At 39.7% G+C, this 10149-nt stretch overlaps 1 long non-coding RNA gene across 2 annotated transcripts in view; it reads left to right on the top strand.

The window, feature by feature from the left end:
* The window catches only part of LOC133504120 (uncharacterized), a 93209-nt gene that overhangs the window by 67482 nt on the left and 15578 nt on the right, over positions 1 to 10149 (top strand). Inside the window, exon 1 of one of the 2 annotated variants that reach the window (XR_009795905.1) lies at positions 6436 to 6547. The exons of the other annotated variant lie outside the window; for it this stretch is intronic. This is a non-coding gene — a long non-coding RNA (uncharacterized LOC133504120). Of the gene's footprint in view, positions 1 to 6435; positions 6548 to 10149 lie in introns of those variants that run through there. 2 annotated transcript variants of the gene reach the window in all.

The raw sequence follows: 10149 nt of genomic DNA, 5'->3' as shown, positions 1-10149 counted from the left end.
TCTTTGCTTCCATTAACACTACCTCTAGTTGCAAGTTAAATTTTTTTTAAGTTACGTACTTTGTACAAATAAAAACAATTTGTTTTTCCCCCCTTCATTATTGCTAAAAAAGGTTTATAAGGCTGGGGGCCGAGTCACTACAGATACGGCAATGCACTCCCAGCCTAGCATACTCTACTAGGCTAAAGCATACATTTTAAGCAAAACAAATATATTTCTTAAATGATTTAATTATATAAAGTATTTAAATTACATATGTATTTCTACTATGCAGTTTATTGACAGGAAAAGCTAAAAAAATGACTTAAAAAAGCTATTTTTTTAGGCTTGGAATGCATTATTTCCATTCATTGTAATGGGAAAATGTGCTTCGGTTTTCAAACGTTTTGATTTTCCACCAGCCTTCTGGAACGGATTGTGTTCGAGAACCAAGGCACTACTGTATATGGAATCATCACCCTCTAACTCCTGTAATATTCTATAAATCTTAGACATGTTTCCACCCTCTAGTCTGACTCATAAGCAAGAAGGAATATCTTAACCATACACAGATTAGTTTGTGATTCCTCTTTTTTCATTATTTTCTCAAGGTAATGTCTTTAATTTTGTATATTGCCCTCTCTGCTTGTTGTTTTCTCAACTTATATGCGAAAATGTTGTCTGCTTTACTACCTACTTCATAATAGCTCTGTTTTGAAAAAAAAAAGATTGTTTCGTAGATTAGATAGATAGATATAGATAGATAGATAGATAGATAGATAGATAGATAGATAGATAGATAGATAGATAGATAGATAGATAGATAGATAGATAGATAATCTATTTATTATTATGATATCTATTATCTATTTATTATTATATCTATTATCTATTTATTAGATAGATAGATAGATAGATAGATAGATAGATAGATAGATAGATAGATAGATAGATAGATGATCTATTTATTATTATGATATCTATTATTTATTTATTATTATGATATCTATTATCTATTTATTAGATAGATAGATAGATAGATAGATAGATAGATAGATAGATAGATAGATAGATAGATAGATAGATTTTTTGCTATCTGTTTTTTAATTTCCCTGATTCTCTGATGGATTTCCATTTTGGTATGTTTTTATGTTGTTGTTCCAGGTCTTCCAATTCTTTTTCTACTTTGTTCATTTTTTCTTGTTTTAACTTCTTGTGAAGTGCCAATTTAGCAATGATCTTCCCTCTCAAGACAGCTTTATCTGCATCTCAAATCATGAGAGAGGAGACTTCCCCATTATTAATCTCTGACAGGTATAATTTAATGTCTTCTTTGAGTCCTTCTTTCATTTTCCCTTTAAGTACATTTAAATTAAGCTTCCAAGAAAACATTTTTTTTATGTTTGTTAAATTTAAGTCCCAATAAACTGGGCTGTGGTCTGAGATATCCAATAACCCAATTTTTACAAAACCAATATCTTTACAATACATAAAGAAATGGTCAATTCTCAAATATATTTTATGTGCTGGAGAATAAAAGGTATAGTCTCTGGCCGTGGGGTTTAACTCCCTCCATACATCACAAATCCCCATCTCTCTCGTAATCTTTTCCACTTTTTTGGATATGGTGTTGTTTTCTGTCTGAGTTAATCTTGATACATCCCATTCTGGATTAAATCTCAGATTAAAATCACCGCCACAAATCACAATTCCCTGGGTTTTTGTCATCATTAAATCAAAGATTTGTCTGTAAAATTCCCATATTGCACCTGGGGGTGCATAAACAGAAGAGTAATTTCTGTCCCTTCCATCATCCCCACAACCATATTACATCTTCCTTCTTTATGTATGTTTTCTGACATCTTTTAAAAAATCACCCTTTTCAATACAAGTGTAGCGACCCCACGTCCGTGTCCTGTTTTATATGATGATGAATAGACCTGATAAAAGCCCTGTCTATTAGATTTAGGGTGCTCTGTATCAGTTAAATGGTTTTCCTGCAGGAGAAGTACATCAATCCTATCTTTTTTCATTTTGCTCAGTATTTGGCTCCTTTTTATTTAATTAGATACACCCTTTACATTATAAGATGCTATCCTCATTAAAGATATTTGGTTTTCTATCAGAATTCAATTATCACTTCTAAAGTTATTACCCCTCCACTCAAATGCAGCAACAGCATGAATAAATGGGAAAAAAACAAAAGAAAAAAATAATGAGAAAAGAAACAAAAAACAAAACAAAAAATATTGGAAACAAAACATGAATAGAACAGAACCAAAACTTTGTAAATTGAAAAGACTTCACCAGTGTCTCAGTTTGAACTTCCTGTTTTGAGGTCATGTTTATGACACCATAGGAGCCGTGATGTTTTATCGGCTCAGAAGGGAAGACTCTACACGTCGTTGATTGTAGAGGGCCCTCCTTTAAGTATTCTAAGCAGTCCATAGTTTTTAATTACACAGATCTTCCCCAATCCTATATACTATGTTAATAGTGTCATAGAAATAACCCAAAACTTATAGTTATGGCAATTTATTTATTTAGTTATTTATTTTTACCATCACCTTGCCTCTTTATCATAGAGAATTCTTTGTCCTAAAAAAAATAAATTTATCGGTCAGTCCGTCTGAAGATGTCTAGTTTCTTTTTAAAGCCTTCCCGTGACGCCTCAGCTTGCGGTGGTCTTCCTCTCAGGATTCGAGATCTGCTCCACATCAGGTTGTTGACTCTGTCAGCCCAGTTTGCCAGAGGTTGATATAGAGCCTTGAACATACCTGTCTTCACCATGTATTTCGTAGCCTCCTCTGCTGAGTTGTACGAGCATGTTTCTCCCTCTAAAACACCCTCATTCTTCCTGGGAAAGGAGTTTGAAACTGGATATTGTTTTCCTTAAGCACCCTCTTCCCCTCTACCTACTCTCGGCACGCTGAGTATCTCCAGTGCATAGTCATGGGCCACAAACACTTTTTTACCTTGATTTAAAAGTCCTCTCTTTCGCCACGCTTGCTTCAGTATTTCCTCTTTAGTTTTGCTGCTTGAGAATTTCACAACAATGAATCTCGGTGGTGCATCTTGGGTGGGTGGGGGGAGCGGTTGATCCCAATGTGCGGTGAGCACATTCTATCCTCAGGTTTTTGTTGCGGGGCAACTGCAACTGTTCTTTCAATAAATTCTCCACAAACATCATCATTGACGTGGAGTTGTTCTCCGACCCCTCTGCTATGCCATGAATTCTTATATTTTCGCATTTTGCTCTTCCCTCTTGGTCAATTAGTTTGTCTTGCAACTTAGCCTGTATCCTTAGCAGCTCCCTTGTAGCTTCCTTGAGTCCCAGCACTCTCTCCTCTGTGATTGCAATTGTCTGTTCAGCTTCATCCAATCTGTTGTTTATGACCTTGATATCCTCTCATATTACCCGGAGAGTTTCCGCACTTTTGGTCTGAAACTCTCTCAGTTCTTGCAGTATGGTTCACAAGTTAGCCATATCTTCATCTTTTTGTAGCATTAGCTCCTCTGGCTCTGAATGTCCAGCACTTGCTACATTGTTGTCGGTCACATAAAATTTCAGATTAAAATCACCGCCACAAGTCACAATTCGTTGGGTTTTTGTAATCATTAAATCAAAGCTTTGTCTGTAAAATTCCCATGTTGCACCTGGGGTGCAGAAACACTTAGAAGAGTAATTTAAATGAGCAATGAACTTCTTTGGCCAAAGGAGTCTCTTCTACCATATGTGGGACACCTTTCTTCTTTTGTTTGGGCATATTATAAACGTCTCTTTGTCTTCTTTAATTGGCCAAGTGTGTAAAAACACAGAAGGAATTTTTCTTCGGCAGCCAGTGCTGCACTGGTACATCATTCAGAACAAAGAACAAAAAACAACAAAGCAACAACAACAGAGAACAAGAGACATTTCTGTTTATAGGAACTATTCCTTATAATAGTCATGCAATATGCAAAATCTTCTTCATTTAGAAAAGGTAAGAGATAACTGTGTCAATGTCCCACATTGTGTTAAGCTTGTACCGAGTGCCTTTACCCGTTCGCGGTTACCGTTATAGATAAGTGCAATGACAATTGTGCAAAGGGAGCAGTTTGAAATGACAAATCGTGCGATAGTCTACAAAATATATTACCTATCCTAATACTGATTGGACCAGCAGGATTTGAGTGAGTGTCCTAACATGGCACAAGGCAGAAAAATAGGAAGTTCGCTGATCAAGAATTAAATGACTTAATTGCCAGAAGGAAAAAATTGTTCGAATGCCTGCTAGTTTTTCCCTTTCATTGATCTGTAGAGCTTTCTCGACGGAAGGAGTTGGAAGAGCTGGTGGCCAGGATGTGGAGGATCCGAAAGATTAGTTGTTTCCCCCCCGGCTCGTATGTTGGGGTTTACCCCGGTGGACGAGAGGGTAGCCTCCCTCCACCTTCGGGTGGATGGACGTGTCCTGACTGATGTTTGTGCCTATGCACCAAACTGTTCAGAGTACCCACCCTTTTGGAGTCCTTAGAGGGGAGTGCTGGAGAGTGCTCCCTCTCAAGACTCTGTATCATTCTGCTGAGGAACTTCAATGCCCATGTGGACAATGACAGTGAGACTTGGAAGGGCTTGATTGTGAAGAACGCCCATCCCCTACCCCCGATCAAAACCCGAGTGGTGATGTTTTACTGGACTTCTATGCTCATCACGGATTGTCCATAACGAACACCATGAACACATGTACACTCGGCACCATGACACCCTCGGTCACAGTTCGATGATCGACTTTTTGGTCGTGTCATCTGACTTGCAGCCGCATGTCTAGGACACTTGGGTCAACAGAAGGCTGAATCTGTCAACTGATCTCCACCTCGTTGTGAGTTGGCTCTAATGGTGGGGGAGGATGCTGGTGCAACGTGGTAGGCCCAAACGTACTGTGAGGGTCTGCTGGGAACGGCTGGCAGATGCCCCTGTCAGAAGGAATTTCAAGTCTCACCTCCAAAAGAACTTTCCCCATCTTCCGGGGGAGGCGAGGTTATCGAGTCCAAGTGGACGATGTTCAATGGATCGATTGCTGAGGTGGCCGACTGGAGCTGTGCCAATGAGGTGGTCGGTGCCTGTCGTGGCGGTAAACGCCGAACACGCAAACATTGAGGGATGCTGTCAGGCTGAAGATGGAGTCTTATCGGACATTACTTGCCTGTGGAACTCCCAAGGCAGCTGATAGGTACCGGCTAGCCAAACAGAATGCAGCTTCAGTGGTCACTGAGCCAAAAACCGTGGCATGGGAGGAGTTCAGTGAGGCCACGGCAAATGACTTCAAAATGGCTTCGAGGAAATTCTGGCCGACCGTTCAGCGTCTCAGAGGGCAAAGCAGTGCACTGTCAACACTGTGTATGGAAAGGATGGTTCACTACTGACCTCAACTCGGGACGTTGTGAGTCGGTGGGGAGAATGATTCGAAGACCTCTTCAATCCCACCGACACCTTTGAATCTCAGATTCAGGAGAACCAATGTGTTCTCATACTGGCCGTGGAACAGTGGACCAGCTGTACACTGTCGGCAGGATCCTCGAGGGTGCATGGGGCCCCGCCTAACTAGTCTACATGTGTTTTGTGGACTTGGATAAGGCATTCAGCCGTGTCCCTCAGGGATTCTTGTGGGGGTTAGTACCTAGCCCCTTGATACGAGCTGTTCGGTCTCTGTACGACCAGTGTCAGAGTTTGGTACACGTTGCTGGCAATAAGTCGGACTCGTTTCCACTGAAAGTTGGATGTGAAGTCCAAGGCTGCCCTTTGTCACCAGTTCCTAACTTTTATGGAGAATTTCTAGGCGCAGCTGAGGGTAGAGGGTGTCCAGTTTGGTGGCCTCAGCATTGCATCTCTGCTCTTTGCAGATGACGTGGTTCTGTTGGCTTCGTCTTTACATCACCCACTGGAGTGGTTCACAGCCGAGTGTGACGTGGCTGGGATGAGACTCAGCACCTCCAAATCTGAGACCATGATCCTCAGTCGGAGAAGGGTGGCGTACCCTCTCCGCATTGGGGATGAAGATTAAAAGTTAAAGAAATCATTTATTGAAAAAAGATGTCACTTTCGACATTCAAAAGATATCACTCACTGAAATAGTCACATTAATTTCTGCTCCGCTCTATCTATCATCCACCTCATCGCTTGATTCAGGTGTGGCCAATATGTTGAGCACACACACACAAAGGTGTGTTCTAGCAAGCCGCCCTCCTATTTACGGCAGTCCTGCGATGTTGTGTTAAGGTCTTGAGATTCCTTCCCTAATCACACCCACAAATTTATCTGCGAACATGACTGACCACACCCATTCATTTTTCAAATGTGAGTGACTCCATATAAGACACGCAACCGTTGATTGAACTTCTGTGAAAAAAAATATTTTGTTGTCCACTCTTTATTAAATACTGTCCATTTTTGTTTTCTTTGTTACGCTCATGTTTACAGAAAGGCTCAAACGGCAAAGGGAAAATGAGAGTGAAATAAAAAGTACACTACACGCCAACAAAAGGTCCAATGCTCACTGCACCATCCATTTAGGAAATGCTGGCATTGCAGGTAACAGATATAAATAATTGATGAATGATTTAGATTTTATTTTTAGGAGGATAAGTTCGGCGGGCTATATTGAAAAGCCCAAGGGGCGTTATATAACCCGTAGGCCGTAGTTTGCCAAATCAAAATCAGAATCAGTTTTAATGGCCAAGTGTGTAAAAACACACTAGGATTTATATAAAGCTTGATGAATATTGTGGCCTGTACAAATATATATCGGCCTTCTGGATCCACTATTTTACTATTTATTGGAAAAAGTAATATTTTATGGACTTGTATTGAGACTCCTCTTTGTCTGAAGTTATAACAGGCCGAAAAAAAGAGCATAATTGGAGAATCAATGAGGCATTTTTCCTCTGATTTAGCAGGTGCGTTTCTTGTAATAGGAGTAAAGCTATTTTAAATTTGGCAATATAATCCATAATATTAATTCTCTTTGTCCATGATCGAATGCCGTTAACATTTGAAGACACAAAAGTGTGACGTAAAATGGGTGTTTGCATCATAATTTTAAATAAATTAAGAACTATGGATTCTTTGTTGTTGCTTTTCTGACAGCTTTCAGGGAATTCTTTGCGATTGTAATCAAATTTTACTGAGGAAAAAGTGCTAAAGATGCTCTCTTAAAGTCCTGCAATGCCAGGGTACATGGGAGAATAATGAAAAACAGCACTGAAAATATGAACCAAAGAGTAACAAGAGGTTAATATAATGTGGGGTGATGGTGAATTGTGGTGCACAAGGGAAGATTTGGGCAACTTGTGTGTTTAGTGGATTTGGAACCAAGAAGAGCATGCAAGCAGAAAGATAGGAGTGAAAGTTCATGTTGGAGGCATGCGTGATTCCGCTGAACTAAATTGAAGTACAAGAATGATACAGAATATTATGCACTTATGACAATTCGTAACAGCAATAAATCAAATGTGCTTATCAAGAATAGCCAGGGAGTAAAATTGGTATCTCAAAATAGTTGACCGTTGACATATAGCTTGTCGACTATCAAGCACACTCATTTCATTTTCTCTCAGAAATTCTTCATCAATGGGTGTCAAGTTTAATGCCTTGCGTTGACCTCCTTGAGGGACTGGTCGGTCATTACAAATAATGTTCCTTTAAAATCCCAACCTTTGGATTTTAGAAACATTTTCTGCTGAAAGTGTTCAAACTTTGTGATGACAGTACGAGGGCCTCCTAATCGGTGGACTCGGTGAAAAGTAATTGTGCTGACTGTCTCTTACTGTATCAAGTGCAGAAGTCAAACATTTTAACCTGAATTTTGGCGTCTTCTGAATTGTTCTTCTGGGTTGCTAGAGAAGATGAGGTTATCACGCATACTTCTTGTTTGAATATCCTGCATAGTTCTCTTTCAAAAGCTTAAATTCCAATGTGAGAGTTAGTAACTGCAGAACTTGACGAGTTTGCCCAAAGTGCTGTATTATCTTAACTCCCTCACTTGCAGTTGCGTAAATTCTAGAGTTCAGAGAGTTCTTGGCGAATCAATTCAAGTGAGAGCGACAATTTCTTAATGATTGAGAGTAGGACACTCGCCTGCATCTCTGTCAAATCCAGTAAATCATCTGTCAATTTGGAGGAATCCGTTTTTTTCATTGGTAGCTCGAGAGAAGTGCTGGGGTCCTCCATTGCTTGCTGTCTAGTTGGCTCTTTGCTGCAGAGATGACGTGTGGCACTCTAGAAATTACCGTTGCTAGCGAAGCTGACAAAAGAGACAAAAGAATAAGAAAACTATTCCCCATTGAAATAAACTTATAAGTTGAAAGATTCTTTCTTGTAATCATACCTATCAATCTACATAAAAACCACCGTCATGTTTTGTCTTCGGAATATCACGCAGCTGTCGAATTGTCACAGCATGCTCCTCAGAGTTGTAACGCCCATCTCAAGTTATCGATGGTGCAGCCCTCTGACACAATTCTGGTTCCTCGTGCGGCCCCTTGTAAAAATTGCCCAGCCTTTCTCTTTGCCTAGACACAGAGTCAGAGGTGTCTATGACTAAAAAAAAATTGAAAAAATTGGGATATTTAAAAGTAAAATTTGTGGATGGCGTTGAACGCAGTGTCTTGCAGTTAAGGCTTTGTAATAACTCTTGGAGGACTTATTGTATTTAGTTTCATCCATCCATATTTATTTTCAGCCAGAAAAAGACAATTGTGCTCGCCCTTTGTTTTCCTTCACACTCACACACAGGCATTCACACGCTAACAACGCCCTTTGTTTTCCTTCACACTCACACACACGCACTCACACGCTAACAAAACCAGAACCAGAACAAAAAACATGAAGAGTACAGATAACATTTTGTTCATGGTAACACTGACCTCTGCAGGACACAATGAATAAGGGCACATATAACATGACATTCAACACCCCTACTCACCTGAGCTTATTGTGGTATGTAAACAAAAATAACAAAAATGCATCACACACTCTTCTTGCACTGTAAGTGCCAAACAGATATCGAGCAAATTTCTGAAGTTTTAGTTAGTGGCTGGTTTTGTAATCAACTCAGCAATCATATTGTCATTGGAACAATATTTTAGACAAATGCTCCACTTATTTACAGTTTCGTGGAGGAAATTATATTTTATATCAAAACAAAGAAAAGCAAATGTATTTATATTGTGCAGTTAATACACAAGGCAACTCAGTGTTCTTTACATGACTAAAAGGATTTGAATGCAAAGAGAAAAAAACATCTAATAGGGGAGAAAAACTATAAAAATAACAACATATACACATACAGTGAAGAAAATAAGTATTTGAACACTCTGCTATATTGCAAGTCCTCCCACTTAAAAATCATGGAGGGGTCTGAAATTGTCATTGCAGTTGCATGTCCACTGTGAGAGAGATCATCTAAAAAGAAAAATCCAGAAATAACAAAGGATCATTTTTTTAACGATTTATTTGTGTGATACAGCTGCAATTAAGTATTTAAACACCGGAGAAAACCAATGTTAATATTTGGCACAGTAGCCTTTGTTTGCAATTATAGAGGTCAAACGTTTCCTGTAGTTGTTCACCAGGTTTGCACACACTGCAGGAGGGATTTTGGCCCACTCCTCCACACAGATCTTGTTTAGATCAGACTGGTTTCTCGGCTGTTGCTGAGAAACACGGGTTTTCAGCTCCCTCCAAAGATTTTCAATTGGGTTTAGGTCTGGATACTGGCTAGGCCACGTCAGAATCTTGATATGCCTCTTATGGAGCCTCTCCTTGGTTTTCCTGGCTGTGTGCTTCGGTTCATTGTCATGTTGAAACACCCAGCCATGACCCATCTTCAATGCTCTGCCTGAGGTAAAGAGGTTGTTCCCCAAAATCTCTTAATACATGGCCGCGGTCATCTTCTCCTTCATACAGTGCAGTCTTCCTGTCCCATGTGCAGAAAAACACCCTCAAAGCATGATGCTACCACCCCATGCTTCACAGTAGGGATCGTGTTCTTGGGATGTAACTCATCATTCCTCTTCCTCCAAACACGGTTAGTGGAATTATGACCAAAAAGTTCAATTTTGGTCTCATCTGACCAAAAACTAATTTTCCATGACTCCTCTGTATATTCCAAATGGTCATTGGCAAACTTAAAC

This window comes from Syngnathoides biaculeatus, chromosome 7, assembly GCF_019802595.1.
Source record: "Syngnathoides biaculeatus isolate LvHL_M chromosome 7, ASM1980259v1, whole genome shotgun sequence".
Taxonomy (NCBI): Eukaryota; Metazoa; Chordata; class Actinopteri; order Syngnathiformes; family Syngnathidae; genus Syngnathoides; species Syngnathoides biaculeatus.
Note: the sequence above shows the minus strand (reverse complement) of the source record. Positions and strands in the feature narration are given on the sequence as shown.